The sequence below is a fragment of the Arachis stenosperma genome, chromosome 3 (assembly GCF_014773155.1).
Source record: "Arachis stenosperma cultivar V10309 chromosome 3, arast.V10309.gnm1.PFL2, whole genome shotgun sequence".
Classification (NCBI taxonomy): Eukaryota; Viridiplantae; Streptophyta; class Magnoliopsida; order Fabales; family Fabaceae; genus Arachis; species Arachis stenosperma.
This window is the reverse complement of record NC_080379.1, coordinates 66,284,394-66,301,210: the sequence shown is the minus strand read 5'-3', so window position 1 is coordinate 66,301,210 and position 16,817 is coordinate 66,284,394. Positions and strand designations below refer to the sequence as shown.

Sequence of the window (16,817 nt, the reverse complement as noted above, 5' to 3'; positions counted from 1 at the left end):
TCTCCTTCCTCTCCAAATTCGGCCATATTGATGGCCTTGCACTCTCCTTTTGGATTTTCTTCTGTATTGCTTGGAAGAGTACTAGGAGGGAGTTCAGTAACTTTCTTGCTCAGCTGTCCCACTTGTGCCTCCAAATTCCTAATGGAGGACCTTGTTTCAGTCATGAAACTCTGAGTGGTTTTGATTAGATCAGAGACCATAGTTGCTATGTCAGAGGGGTTCTGCTTAGAATTCTCTGTCTGTTGCTGAGAAGATGATGGAAAAGGCTTGCCATTGCTAAACCTGTTTCTTCCACCATTATTGTTGTTGAGACCTTGTTGAGGTCTCTGTTGATCCTTCCATGAGAAATTTGGGTGATTTCTCCATGAAGAATTATAGGTGTTTCCATAGGGTTCTCCTAGGTAATTCACCTCTTCCATTGAAGGGTTCTCAGGATCATAGGCTTCTTCTTCAGATGAAGCATCCTTAGTACTGCTTGGTGCATTTTGCATTCCAGACAGACTTTGAGAGATCAGATTGACTGGTTGAGTCAATATTTTATTCTGAGCCAGAATGGCATTCAGAGTATCAATCTCAAGAACCCCTTTCTTCTGATTTGTCCCATTGTTCACAGGATTCCTTTCAGAAGTGTACATGAATTGGTTATTTGCAACCATTTCAATTAGCTCTTGAGCTTCTGTAGGCGTCTTCTTCAGATGAAGAGATCCTCCAGCAGAGCTATCCAAAGACATCTTGGATAGTTCAGAGAGACCATCATAGAAAATACCTATGATGCTCTATTCAGAAAGCATGTCAGAAGGACATTTTCTGATCAATTGTTTGTATCTTTCCCAAGCTTCATAGAGGGATTCTCCATCCTTCTGTCTGAAGGTTTGGACTTCCACTCTAAGCTTACTCAATTTTTGAGGTGGAAAGAACTTTGTCAAGAAGGCATTGACTAGCTTTTCCCATGAGTCCAGGCTTTCTTTAGGTTGTGAGTCCAACCATGTCCTAGCTCTGTCTCTTACAGCAAAAGGGAATAGCATAAGTCTGTAGACCTCAGGGTCAACCCCATTAGTCTTGACAGTGTCACAGATTTGCAAGAACTCAGCCAAAAACTGATGAGGATCTTCCAATGGAAGTCCATGAAACTTGCAATTCTGTTGCATTAGAGAAACTAATTGAGGCTTAAGCTCAAAGTTGTTTGCTCCAATGGCAGGGATAAAGATGCTTCTCCCATAGAAGTTGGGAGTAGGTGCAGTAAAGTCACCAAGCACCTTCCTTGCATTGTTGGCATTGTTGTTGTTTTCGGCTGCCATGGGTTCTTCTTCTTTGAAGATTTCTGTTAGGTCCTCTGCAGAGAGTTGTGCCTTAGCTTCTCTTAGCTTTCGCTTCAAGGTCCTTTCAGGTTCAGGATCAGCTTCAACAAGAATGCCTTTGTCTTTGTTCCTGCTCATATAAAAGAGAAGAGAACAAGAAAATATGGAATCCTCTATGTCACAGTATAGAGATTCCTTGAGGTGTCAGAGGAAAAGAAAAATAGGAGGAAGAAGTAGAGAATTCGAACTTTAGTGAGATAGAGTTCGAATTGTGCATTGAGGAGGAGTGGTACTCCGTAAATAGAAGGATGTGAGAAGAGGGGAAGAGAATTTTCGAAAATTAATTAAAAAGATTTTTAAAAACATTTTGAAAAACTTTAATTTGATTTTCGAAAAACAAGAGTGAGAAAGAGATCAAGTAATTTTTGAAAAAATTTGAAATTAGAAATCAAAAAGATATGATTAAAAACCGTTTTGAAAAAGATGTGATTAAAAAGATTTGATTGAAAAAGTCATGGTTTTAAAAAAGATATGATGGAAAAGATATGATTTGAAAACAATTTAAAAAAAAAAGATTTGATTTTAAAAATTAATAACTTGGCTATCAAGGAAAGATATGATTCAAACATTAAACCTTTCTCAACAGAATAGGCAACATACTTGAAATGTTGAATCAAATCATTAATTGATAGCAAGTATCTTTGAAAAAGGAAAGAAATTGATTTTGAAAACATTTGATTGAAAAGATATGATTTGAAAAAGATTTGATTTTGAAAAACTTTGAAAACTTGAAAAAAAAATTGATTTGAAAACAAAATCCTCCCCCTTGTGCCATCCTGGCGTTAAACGCCCAGAATGGTGCACATTCTGGCGTTTAACGCCCAATGCACTACCTTTTTGGGCGTTAAACGCCCAACCAGGCACCCTGGCTGGCGTTTAAACGCCAGTCTGTCCTTCTTCACTGGGCGTTTTGAACGCCCAGCTTTTTCTGTGTAATTCCTCTGCTGCATGTTCTGAATCTTCAGTTCCCTGTACTATTGACTTGGAAATAGAACCAAGATCAAATAAACAATGCATGCAAGACACCAAACTTACAATTAGACACTAGACTCAAACAAGAAACATAAAATATTTTTCTGGTTTTTATGGTTTTAAAATTTTTTTTTTTGGATTTTTCGAAAATTATATGGAAATAGAAAATAAAGGTTTCAGAATTCTTAATTTGAATTCCAGGAATCATTGCAATGCTAGTCTAAGACTCCGGTCCAGGAATTAGACATGGCTTCACAGCCAGCCAAGCTTCAAAAGAAAGCTTCGGTCCAAAACACTAGACATGGCCAATGGCCAGCCAAGCCTTAGCAGATCATTGCTCCAATAGCAAGATTGATAGAGATCAACAAGCTCTTGTGATGATCAGTTGAAACCTCGGTCCAATAAGATTAGACATGGCTTCTCAGCCAGCCAGATTTCAGCAGATCATCATGAAACACTAGAATTCATTCTTAAGAACTCTGAAGAAAAATACCTAATCTAAGCAACAAGATGAACCGTCAGTTGTCCATACACAAAACAATCCCCGGCAACGGCGCCAAAAACTTGGTGCACGAAATTGTGATCAATACTTTTCACAACTCAAATAATCCCCGGTAATGAATCCAAAAACTTGGTGTTCAATACCATGGCATAAACACAACTTCGCACAACTAACCAGCAAGTGCACTGGGTCGTCCAAGTAATAAACCTTACGCGAGTAAGGGTCGATCCCACGGAGATTGTTGGTATGAAGCAAGCTATGGTCACCTTGTAAATCTTAGTCAGGCAGACTCAATTGGGTAATGGTGATATATGAATAAAACATAAAGATAAAGATAGAGATACTTATGTATATCATTGGTGAGAGCTTCAGACAAGCGTATGAAGATGCTGTCCCTTCCGTCTCTCTGCTTTCCTACTGTCTTCATCCAATCCTTCTTACTCCTTTCCATGGCAAGCTTATGCAAGGGTTTCACCGTTGTCAGTGGCTACCTCCCATCCTCTCATTGGAAATGTTCAACGCACCCTGTCACGGCACGGCTATCCATCTGTCGGTTCTCAATCAGGCCTGAATAGAATCCAGTGATTCTTTTGCGTCTGTCACTAACGCCCCGCCTTCAGGAGTTTGAAGCACGTCACAGTCATTCAATCATTGAATCCTACTCAGAATACCACAGACAAGGTTAGACCTTCCGGATTCTCTTGAATGCCGCCATCAGTTCTTGCCTATACCACGAAGACTCTGATCTCACGAAATGGCTGGCTCGTTTGTCAGGCGAGCACTCGGTTGTCAGGCGATCAACCATGCATCATGTATCAGGAATCCAAGAGATAAACATTAGAGCCTCGTTTGCTTGTAGAACAAGAGTGGTTGTCAGTCACTTTGTTCATGAGTGAGAATGATGATGAGCGTCACATAATCATCACATTCATCAAGTTCTTGAGTGCGAATGAATATCTTAGAACAAGAACAAGCGGAATTGAATAGAAGAACAATAGTAATTGCATTAATACTCGAGGTACAGCAGAGCTCCACACCTTAATCTATGGTGTGTAGAAACTCCACCGTTGAAAATACATAAGAACAAGGTCTAGGCATGGCCGAATGGCCAGCCTCCCAAAGTGATCAAAAGATCTAAAGAAAAAGGTTCCAAAGATCAGAAGATGAAAATACAATAGTAAAAGATCCTATTTATAGAAACTAGTAGCCTAAGGATTACAAAGATGAGTAAATGACATAAAAATCCACTTCCGGGCCCACTTGGTGTGTGCTTGGGCTGAGCAATGAAGCATTTTTCGTGTAGAGACTCTTCTTGGAGTTAAACGCCAGCTTTTGTGCCAGTTTGGGCGTTTAACTCCCATTTTGGTGCCAGTTCCGGCGTTTAACGCTGGGAATACTAAGGGTGACTTTGAACGCCGGTTTGGGCCATCAAATCTTGGGCAAAGTATGGACTATCATATATTGCTGGAAAGCCCAGGATGTCTACTTTCCAACGCCGTTGAGAGCGCGCCAATTGGGATTCTGTAGCTCCAGAAAATCCACTTCGAGTGCAGGGAGGTCAGAATCCAACAGCATCTGCAGTCCTTTTCAGTCTCTGGATCAGATTTTTGCTCAGGTCCCTCAATTTCAGCCAGAAAATACCTGAAATCACAGAAAAACACACAAACTCATAGTAAAGTCCAGAAAAGTGAATTTTAACTAAAAACTAATAAAAATATACTAAAAACTCAACTCAAACTACTAAAAACATACTAAAAACAATGCCAAAAAGCGTACAAATTATCCGCTCATCATTGACCAAGTGGAGTTTAGATTCAACTTTTATTATAGTTGAGAGAGATAACTAAGTTAGACCTCTAAATTCCCTTATCTTGCCAAGAGTTGTTTTACAGTTATTATTTATTTTTAATTGCCATTTAATTCACTCATCATTTAAATTACTTACTTCTCACCTTCTAAACCCCAATTACAACCTTTATAACCAATAATAAGAACATACTTCCTCGCAGTTTCTTGAGAAGACGACCCGAGGTTTAAATACTCGGTTATCAATTTTAAAGGGGTTTGTTACTTGTGACACCCAAACGTTTGTACGAAGGGATTTCTGTCGGTTTAGAAACTATATCTACAACGCGACTGTTTTTATGACATTCTTTACTGGCAAAAATCTTAACGTCAGCCTCCAGCCCAACTCATTCCACGCTGACGTGCACTGTATGCGTACGTGGCTCTATATAGTTTCCCCATCCACGCTTGAGCGCGTTGTACGCGCACGCGTAGGTCCCTAATTTCATCAATGTACGCGGACGCGCTAGGTGCTCGCCCGCGTCGACTCGAAAAGGGGATAACCCTAATGCGCGATGAGCACTGCGCAGTCGCGCACCTATCCTCCCTCTTCTTCTCCCTCTCACCGTCTTCTTCCTCCTCTCTCCTTTCCACAGCCTCTGCTCCACCGGCCACCACCACCACACGGCCAGCCCCTCTCTCTCTCACCATCAGCACTAACCCTTCTTCGCTTTCTCTCTCTCTCACTTGACCACTCCGCCCCTGTCTCTCACTCTTCCGAGCACCACCGCCGTCGCTCTGCCATAACCGCCACCATCCACGGTGGCGCAGCTCTCTGATTCTGTTGCCCCCGTTCCAATCCCAATTTCCTCTTCCATTTTTAGTTCTTCTCTGCTTCTAGGTTCCTGCTCCAACTCTGCTTTCTGTTAATTTTTCATTTCTGTTAGTTTTCTGTTAGTTAGCTAGAATTGGAACTTGGCATGTTAGGTTAGTTAGAAATAACTGCGGTTAGGTAGCTAGGACTGGATAGAGGATTCTAGGCCTGATAAGTGCTCCGTTTGTGTTCATTCTCTGTTTGATTACTTGTCTGATGAGTGCTGATTTTGATTTGCTCTATATTCCATTTTTACTACCTGGATGCTATCTCATGGCTGTTGTGATTAATTGATGTTGTAATCATACTATTTGTGCTATGTTGCTATCCGGGAACATTCAAATTACTGCCGGAATGCTGCCCGAATTTCCGAAAACCCCTGTTTAGCAACTTGTTATCTAAGAATTGAACTTGGTACGTTTCAAAGTTAGTTTTACAAGATACAGCGAGTTCAATTTTGAGGTAACTCTGGGCTGGTCTTTTCCGTGATTCACATGTTTCCAATAATATGATTTGAACCGTTCCATGTCATCATCTTTCAAGTTGATCAAATATCTTTGCATTATGCTTCATTCATCATTTGACATCAACTTGCTTATTCTCTGGAAAATGGTTCATTCTTCCGTAATAATTGGTACATTCTACTTGTGTAACTCTTTTTTTCATTCCACCTAATTTTTTTACTCATTTTAGTTACACAAAGTGCATTTCAATATCTTCAATACCAACTATTGCAACTTAGTGACCATGACATTGATGATTTCCTTTTAATTCATTGCACCCCGTTGCAATTTTATTTTCATCATCAATAATTACACCTCATTGTATGCATTTTGTGAATCCTTTTGTTAGGCAAGCTTTCTTTCATCATAACACTAACTATCAATCTCACCTCTTACTCACTAACGTGTTTAACCTACTCACTTCATTTCTCTTTACTCGACTCATTAACCATTCTTTTGAGTTATGATGATGAATATGCCTATTCTTCAAGAATTGTGTACATTGTTGGATGTATTGATTTCTTGGTTTATGTTTCCACTTATGCTTATTTGCACACCAAGATTTCAATGCACATCATGATTGCTTGTCATTCATCTTACATCTTGGAGTTGCTATTAATTGCTATGTGCTACATGTTTAATTGCTATCATATTTGTCTTTTTCAGGATGTCAGACAAAAGAAAAGGGAAGGCATCACCTTCCAAAAAGAGGCTTTTGCCTCACTGCTTGCCTATGCTCAAAACCCTCTAAATGACATAGATAAAGCAAACCAATTACTACCGGCTCAGGATACGGTCAAATTTCCCAATCTCTACTGTGAACTCAGATTCCCAAGCTACAATTCAAAGAATCTGAATACTGAAAAGAAGCTGGTTATTCCATCGGATTTGACCGACATCATCCACCAGCGTATTGACCAGATCGGTTTGGCTTTTCTGGATAGGGAATTGAGCTGGGTGAACCGATCTTGGGTGCAGGAGTTCTACTGCAATTTCTTCCGCCATACTCTTGACTCGGTACTTGTTAGGGGGATTGAGGTACCTATCACCGAGCAGGCCATTGAGGATGCCCTTACTTGCCGGCCTAAGACCAGTGACACTGATGCATTCATACAGGCTGAGATAGACCTTCATTGCATGACCTTTGATTTTGAGGCATTGAGAGCAGTGGTAGCCACTCCGGATGCTCCTTGGGTTATGGACGCCGATAACAAGGCACCCAAAGGGATGCACTTTAGTTATCTGAGCCGAGAGGCCAAGACTTGGCAGCAGATCTTCGCTCATTACGTCATGCCTACGACTCACTTCACAGAGATCCCAGTTACTATGTTGATCTTGATCAGCTGTGTGATGGAGGGGAAAAAGGTTTATTACCCCCAGCTGATCAGGCGGTTCATGTGGAGGGCCCACATCCGAGGTATCTTTCCTTTTCCAGTCACGGTTACGCAGATGATTCAGCGAGCCGGAGTTCCGTGGCACCAGGATGATGTATCACCACCTCCACCGTTCCCTCAGAAGGAGCCAGTTACTATTCTGTGGGGATCCTGGGTGCACGAGAAGCCTGCCTCCCACCGCCGATCTCGAGCCAAAGCAGCAGTCGAGGGAGCTGGACCCTCTTCATCATCAACCCCTGCAGGAGCATCTACCGCAGCCGTACCTCAGCCGATTTACTTACTAGTTCAGTGTCTCTTCCGGTACATGGAGCGCAGCAAGCTCCAAATCATGCGTCGCCTGGATCGGATTGACCAGATGTTTGTGGCCCAGGGCCTTAAGCTACCCCCTCTACCAGAGTCCGATTCCGATGAGGAGACCCATGAGGAGGAGCATGCAGATTTACATACTGAGGGTATTCATGCGGATGAGCCAGCACATATGGAGGCACCACCTCAGACACAAGAGACTCAGCCGGTACCACAGCCAAAGCCAGAGCCTATCGGTGTACCTATCCCTGATCCTCAGGATTAGCATCGAGGACGATGCTTGATCTTAAGTGTGGGGAGGTAGCCAGTGGTGCCTTTAGGAGACCGGGGAACACTTTAGTTATGCTGCCTACTTATCTCATTTTGTATATACTTGATATTTTAGATATTTTGATGCTTTTGGATATTTTTAGATGTTTTGGATGATAGATTCCATACTTTTAGTTGGATTTTTCTTTATACATTTTTGCATATCTTCTTTTGTATATCTTTCTTTTTAGTTTGTGGTTGTGATTAGAAACCATGTTTGGAATTGTTAAAACTTAATCACCCTTTTTGCATAAAAAATTGGTTATAAGTGAAAAAGGAAAGGGTAAACTAAGGAAAATTTTTTGAATTTTTCAATCACAACAATGCTTAGTCAAATATTGAGATTTTCCAAGGAACTTAATTATAGGGCACCAACCCAATTGATTGAAGAATGTTTTTTTTTGGTGAAACTTGCTTGAATTTCTACTTTGTGAAGTGATGAGCGGATAATTTATACGCTTTTTGGCATTGTTTTTAGGTAGTTTTTAGTAAGTTCAAGCTACTTTTAGGGATGTTTTCAATAGTTTTTATGTTAAATTCACATTTCTGGACTTTACTATGAGTTTGTGTATTTTTCTGTGATTTCAGGTAATTTCTGACCAAAATTGAGGGACTTGAGCAAAACTCTGAAAAAGGCTGACAAAAGGACTGCTAATGCTGTTGGATTCTGACCTCCCTGCACTCGAAATGGATTTTTTGGAGCTACAAAACTCCAAATGGCGCGCTCTCAATGGCGTTGGAAAGTAGACATCCAGAGCTTTCCAGCAATATATAATAGTCCATACCTTATTCGGAAATTAACGACGTGAAGTGGCGCTCAACGCCAAGTACATGCTGCTGTCTGGAGTTAAACGCCAGAAACACGTCATAACCCGGAGTTGAACGCCAGAAACATGCTATAACTCAGCGTTCAACTCCAAGAAAAGCCTCAGCTCGTTGATAGATCAAGCTCAGCCCAAGCGTACACCAAGTGGGCCCCGAAAGTGGATTTATGCATCAATTACTTACGCATGTAAACCCTAGTAGCTAGTCTAGTATATATAGGACTTTTAACTATTGTATTAGACATCTTTTGATCACTTTAGATCTAAGGAACATCTGAGGGTGCATAGTCCTTAGACCAAGGGGGCTGGCCATTCGGCCATGCCTGGACCTCTCACTTATGTATTTTCAACAGTGGAGTTTCTGCACACCATAGATTAAGGGTGTGGAACTCTGCTGTACCTCAAGTTTCAATACAATTACCGTTACTTTCTATTCAATTCTCTTTTATTCTTATTCCAAGATATACGTTGCACTTCAAACTTGATGAATGTGATGATCCGTGACACTCATCATCATTCTCACCTATGAACGCGCGTGACTGACAACCACTTCCGTTCTACTTTAGGCCGGGCGCATATCTCTTAGATTCCCCAACAGAATCTTCGTGGTATAAGCTAGATAGATGGCGGCATTCATGGGGATCCGGAAAGTCTAACCTTGTCTATGGTATTCCGAGTAGGATTCCGGTATTGAATGACTGTGACGAGCTTCAAACTCCTGAAGGCTGGGCGTTAGTGACAGACGCAAAAGAATCAAGGGATTCTATTCCAACCTGATTGAGAACCGACAGATGATTAGCCGTGCTGTGACAGAGCATTTGGACCATTTTCACTAAGAGGATGGGATGTAACCATCGGCAAGGGTGATGCCTCCAGACGATTAGCCATGCAGTGACAGCGCAAAGGACCATTTTCCCGAGAGGATGAAAAGTAGCTATTGAAGACGGTGATGCCCTACATACAGCTTGCCATGGAAAGGAGTAAGAAGGATTGGATGAATGTAATAAAAAAGTAGAGATTCGAGAGGATTCTAGCATCTCCACACGCCTATCTGAAATTCCCACCATTAATTTACATAAGTATTTCTATCCTATTTTATTTTCTGTTTATTATTAATTTTCAAACTCATCATAAACAATTTAATCTGCCTAACTAACAAATACAAGGTGACCATAGCTTGCTTCAAACCAACAATCTCTGTGGGATCGACCCTTACTCACGTAAGGTATTACTTGGATGACCCATTACACTTGCTGGTTAAGTTGAACGGAGTTGTGTCCACACATAGCCAATAGTCATTAAATAAATCTCATGCAAATACAAAGAGGGTCACAATTTCGTCCACCAAGTTTTTGGCGCCGTTGCCGGGGATTGTTCGAGTATGGACAACTGACGGTTCATCCTGTTGCTCAGATTAGGTAATTTTCTTTTTATTTTCTTTTCAAAAGGTTTTCAAAATTTTTCTCTTATTTTCGTTTTTCTAAAGAATATTTTCGAAAAAAATTAATAAAAATACAAAATATTTAATAAAATCATAAAAACCAAAATTCTTTTGTGTTTCTTGTTTGAGTCTTGTATCATGTTTTAAGTTTGGTGTCAATTGCATGCTTTTAAAATCTTTTCTTGCATTTTTCGAAAATTCCATGCATTCATAGTGTTCTTCATGATCTTCAAGTTGTTCTTGATAAGTCCTCTTGTTTGATCTTGATGTTTTCTTGTTTTGTGTTGTTTGTTGTTTTTCATATGCATTTTTCGTTTGTTAGAGTCCATGCATTAAAGATTTCTAAGTTTGGTGTCTTGCATGTTTTCTTTGCATCAAAAATTTTTCAAAATTATGTTCTTGATGTTCATCATGATCTTCAAAGTGTTTTTGGTGTTCATCTTGACATTCATAGTGTTCTTGCATGCATCATGTGTTTGATCCAAAATTTTCATGTTTTGGGTCATATTTGTGTTTTTCTCTCTCATAATTAAAAATTCAAAAATAAAAAATATATCTTTTCCTTTTTTTCTCTCCAAATTTTCGAATTTTTGGGTTGACTTGGTCAAAAATTTTTAAAATTAGTTGTTTCTTACAAGTCAAGTGAAATTTTCAAAAATTTAAAAATCTTATCTTTTCAAAATCTTTTTCAAAAATCATATCTTTTCCAATTTTTCCTCTTTTTCGAAAATTTCAAAAATCTTTTTCAAAATATTTTCAAAATCTTTTTCTTATCTTTATATCATATTTTCGAAATTACACTAACATTTAATGTGATTGATTCAAAAATTTGAAGTTTGTTACTTTCTTGTTAAGAAAGGTTCAATCTTTAAGTTCTAAAATCATATCTTTTAGTTTCTTGTTAGTTAAGTAATTTTAAAAATTAAATCTTTTTCAAACATATCTTTTTATTTTTTATCTTATCTTTTTCAAAAATTTTATCTTTTTCAAAATTTGATTTCAAAATATCTTATCTAACTTCTTATCTTCTTATCTTTTCAAATTTGATTTTAATATCTTTTTCAACTAACTCTTTGACTTTGTGTTTGTTTCTTATCTTTTTCAAAACCACCTAACTACTTTTCCCTCTCTAATTTTCGAAAATATCTCATCTCTTTTTCAAAAATTCTTTTTGTTTTAAATTTTAATTTTGATTATATCTTATCTTTAATTTTCGAAATTACTAACCCCTTGTTTCGAAATTACTAACCCCTTGTTTCAAAATTATTTTCGAAATTCTCCCTCTCTTTTCTTATTCTATTTAATTATTTATTTACTAACACTTCTCTTCGCCTCTCTTCATCTAAAAATCCGAACCCATTCTTCTTCACTCTTCCCCCCTTTCTTTTTCTACTAACATAAAGGAATCTCTATACTGTGACATAGAGGATTCCTCTTCTTTTCTTGTTTTCTTCTCTTTCATATGAGCAGGAACAAGGAAAAAGGCACTCTTGTTGAAATTGATCCCGAACCTGAAAGGACTCTGAAGAGAAAATTAAGAGAAGCTAAGTTACAACAATCTAAAGGTAACCTTTTAGAAATATTAGAGCAAGAGAAGGAGATGGCAGCCGAAAATAATAATAATGCAAGGAGAATGCTTGGTGACTTCACAAAGCCAACGTCCAAATTTGATGGAAGAAGCATCTCCATTCCTCCCATTGGAGCCAATAATTTTGAGCTTAAGCCTCAACTAGTTGCTTTAATGCAACAGAATTGCAAGTTTTATGGACTTCCATCTGAAGATCCTTACCAGTTTTTAACTGAGTTCTTGCAGATTTGTGAGACTGTTAAGACAAATGGAGTTGATCCTGAAGTCTACAGACTCATGCTTTTCCCTTTTGCTGTAAGAGACAGAGCTAGAATATGGTTGGATTCACAACCTAAGGATAGCCTGGACTCTTGGGATAAGCTGGTCACAGCCTTCTTGGATAAATTCTTTCCTCCTCAAAAGCTGAGCAAGCTTAGAGTGGATGTTCAGACCTTCAAACAAAAAGATGGTGAATCCCTCTATGAAGCTTGGGAAAGATACAAGCAGCTGACCAAAAGGTGTCCATCTGACATGTTTTCATAATGGACCATATTAGATATATTCTATTATGGCCTATCTGAGTTCTCGAAAATGTCATTGGACCATTCTGTAGGTGGATCCATCCACCTAAAGAAAACAGCTGCAGAAGCTCAAGAACTCATTGATATGGTTGCAAATAACCAATTCATGTACACTTCTGAGAGGAATTCCGTGAATAATGGGACACCTCAGAGGAAGGGAGTTCTTGAAATTGATGCTCTGAATGCCATATTGGCTCAGAACAAAGTGTTGACTCAGCAAGTCAACATGATTTCTCAAAGTCTGAATGGATGGTAAAATGCATCCAACAGTACTAAAGAGGCAGCTTTTGAAGAAGCTTATGATCCTGAGAACCTTGCAATGGCAGAGGTTAATTACATGGGTGAACCTTATGGAAACACCTATAATTCATCATGGAGAAATCATCCAAATTTCTCATGGAAGGATCAACAAAAGCCTCAACAAGGCTTTAACAATGGTGGACGCAATAGGCTGAGCAATAGCAAGCCTTTTCCATCATCTTCTCAGCAACAGACAGAGAATTCTGAACAAAACACTTCTAATTTAGCCAATCTAGTCTCTGATCTGTCAAAGGCCACTTTCAGTTTCATGAGTGAAACAAGATCCTCCATCAGAAATCTGGAGGCACAAGTGGGCCAGCTGAGTAAGAAAGTCATTGAAACTCCTCTCAGTATTCTCCCAAGCAATACAGAAGAGAATCCAAAAGGAGAGTGCAAGGCCATTGATATAATCAATATGGCCGAATGCAGAAGGGAGGAGGAGGACGAAAATCCTAGTGAGGAAGACCTCCTGGGACGTCCCTCAAGCAAGAAGGAGTTTCCTATTAAGGATCCAAAGGAATCTGAGGCTCATATAGAGACCATAGAGATTCCATTAAATCTCCTTCTGCCATTCATGAGCTCTGAAGACTATTCATCCTCTGAAGAGGATGAAGATGTGACTGGAGAGCAAGTTGCTCAATATTTAGGAGCTATCATGAAGCTGAATGCCAAGTTGTTTGGTAATGAGACTTGGGAAAGTGAACCTCCCTTGCTCATTAATGAACTAGATACCTGGATTCAGCAAATTTTACCTCAAAAGAGACAAGATCCTGGTAAGTTCCTAATACCTTGTACCATAGGCACCATGACCTTTAAAAAAGCTCTATGTGATCTAGGGTCAGGGATAAATCTTATGCCACTGTCTGTAATGGAGAAGCTGGGGATCATTGAGGTACAACCTGCCTTGTTCTCATTACAATTGGTAGACAAGTCATTGAGACAAGCTTATGGAATAGTAGAGGACGTGTTAGTAAAGGTTGAAGGCCTTTACATCCCTGCTGATTTCATAATCTTAGACACTAGGAAGGAAGAGGATGAATGCATCATCCTTGGAAGACCTTTCCTAGCCACAGCAGGAGCTGTGATAGATGTCAACAGAGGTGAATTAGTCCTTCAATTGAATGGGGACTACCTTGTGTTTAAGGCACATGGCCATCCCTCTGTAACAAAAGAGAGTAAGCATGAAGAGCTTCTCTCAGTTCAGAGTCAAGAAGAGCCCCTACAGTCAAACTCTAAGTTTGGTGTTGGGAGGCCACAACCAAACTCTAAGTTTGGTGTTAAGACCCCATATCCAAACTCTAAGTTTGGTGTTGGGACTATACAACATTGACCTGATCACCTTGTGGCTCCATGAGAGCCCACTGTCAAGCTATTGACATTAAAGAAGCGCTTGTTGGGAGGCAACCCAATTTTATTTATCTAATTTTTATTTTATTTTATTCTATTGTTATTTTGTGTTTTATTAGGTACATGATCATGTGGAGTCACGAAAAAAATATAAAAATTAAAAACAGAATAAAAAACAGCAGAAGAAAAATCACACCCTGGAGGAAGGACAGACTGGCGTTCAACGCCAGTAAGGAGCATCTGGCTGGCGTTCAACGCTAGAACAGAGCATGAATCTGGTGCTGAACGCCAGAAACAAGCAACATTCTGGCGTTTGAACGCCAGGAATGTGCCTTAAGAAAAGCTGGCACTGAACGCCAGTAACAAGCATGGAACTGGCGTTCAATGCCAGAAACATGCTACATATGGGCGTTGAACGCCCAGAACATGCTTTACATGGGCGTTGAACGCCCAGAACGTGCATCACCTCGGCGTTTAAATGCCAGAATGGTATGCAAAGGCATTTTACATGCCTATTTGGTGCAGGGATGGAATTCGTTGACACCTCAGGATCTGTGGACCCCACAGGATCACCTCAGGATCTGTGGACCCCACAGGATCCCCATCTAACATATTCCCACCTTACCTCCTAATCCTATTTACACTCTCCCCCATATCACACTTCCCAAAACCCTTCACCAATCACCTCAATCTCTCTTCCCCATCACCTATTCACCACTCACATCCATCCACTCTTCCCCATAAACCCCACCTACCTCCAGAATTCAAAAATCCTTCCCACCCAAACCCACCCTAAAATGGCCGAACCTACCCTCTCCCCTTTCCCTATATAAACCCCTCCATTCCACTTCATTTTCACACAACACAACCCCCTCCTCTATACCTTGGCCGAAACACCATCTCTCCCTTCTCCTCAATATTTTCTTCTTCTTCTTCTTCTCTTCTTTCTTCTCTTGCTCGAGGGCGAGCAATATTTTAAGTTTGGTATGGTAAAAGCATAAGCTTTTATTTTTCCATTACCATCAATGGCACCTAAGGCCGGAGAATCCTCTAGAAAAGGAAAAGGAAAGACAAACGCTTCCACCTCCGAGTCATGGGAGATGGAAAGATTCATCTCCAAAAGCCATCAAGACCACTTCTATGATGTTGTGGCAAAGAAGAAGGTGATCCCTGAGGTCCTGATGACAAGTCATCATATACCCATTTTTCAAGCTAATTTCACTTGTTTTACTAGTCTTTATGCACTTTCTTGCATCCTAAGTAAGTGATTTGGAATGAAAATGCATAACTTCTTTAAATCAAGCAACTACCATTAAATTGATGCTAACTCATGAGGTTTAAGCTAAATTTAATTGAATTTTAATTGATTTATAAGCCTTTGAGTGGTTGTTTTGGTTTATTGTAGGTGAAGAAAAGAAGAAAAGAGGAAGCGTGGCTTAAGAAAGCGTGGCCCAAGAGAGAAGAAGTGTGGCGCATAAAAGGAGGAATGCAAGCATTGCCCTCCACAAGGGCACACTGCCCTCTAGGACGGCAACATAAGGAAACAAGCCTTGAGAGGCAACACTGCCCTGCCCGCAACAAGGGCAGAGCACAAATTGATGCCATGGATCAAGGAGAGCAAAAACACTGCCCTGCCCTCCTCAAGGGCAATATCGGGCTCACCAAAGGAAGAAATTCAAAGAAAAAGCTCACCAATGCTTGCCACAAGAATCGAACACGGCACCAAGAGGAAACAAGAAACTAGGCCTTAGTTTAATGCCAAGAAAACCAAGAAAAATGAGTAGCGTGTGCATTGACCAAGTTTCGAACTTGGAACTTCACTTTTAGAAACACTGCCCTGCCCTCCGCGAGGGCAGGGCAGCATTTTATGGTGCACAGCCAGCGCACCATTCTGGCGCACCAAGGGAAGGCTCGGCAGCACCAGCAGCACGCACAGGCATCATTCTGGCGCACCAAAAAGTTCTGCCCTGCCCTCTGCGAGGGCAGGGCAGCACCCTGCACGCACCAACGCACCACACGCACGCACCATGGGCCAGATGCACCATTTTCTGCCCTGCCCTCCACAAGGGCAAGGCAGCCTCCTGAGAGCTACTTTCTTCATGGGCTAAAATTGGATTAAAAATCCAATAAAATTCATTTCTTCACCAAATCAAAAGCCCATCCAAATCCTAAGATCCAAGAATAGAAAGTGTATAAATAGGAGATAGTTTGATGTAATTAGGACCCTTTTCTTCACTTTTGAACTTTGATCTTTCTTTTGAGCTTTGAATCTTTTTTTTTTTTTTTTTGAACTTTGGAACTTTTTTTTGAGAGACTTGACCGAGATTTCAGAGAATTAGGGAGGGGAATTGATCTCTCTTCTTCCTCGTTCTTGCTCGAGCAATTCTAATTTTCTTGTTTGAGTCTTGGGTGTTAAGAATTGAGGAAATTCTGTCTCAATCTCCACTCAAGAGCTCTTTAATTTCTCTTCTGCATAATTGAATTCATTTACATTCCCTTTACTGCTTCTTCTTCAATTTCTTGTCAATTGCTTTGAGAACTTGGATCTGGGAAGGCAATTGAGATCTAGGCTTTGCTACCTAGTCTCTGGAGTCCTGAGATCCCAATTTCCTTTTGGTTCTTCTGTGAACCTTTGCTGCACTTAATTTCCTTACTGTTTGAGTTCTAATTGCTTCTAATTCAATTTCTGCTCTATTAATTGTTGCAATTCAATTTCTCTTTGCTTAGATTCTGAAATCCCAGTCCTCAAATCCC

General features: G+C 40.1%; 1 non-coding gene across 1 annotated transcript; it reads left to right on the top strand.

Moving 5' to 3' along the window:
• Window positions 1-785: 785 nt before the first annotated feature.
• On the top strand, window positions 786-893 carry LOC130972626 (small nucleolar RNA R71). The gene has a single exon (XR_009083787.1). It is a non-coding gene; the product is annotated as a small nucleolar RNA R71 (small nucleolar RNA).
• Window positions 894-16,817: the final 15,924 nt, after the last annotated feature.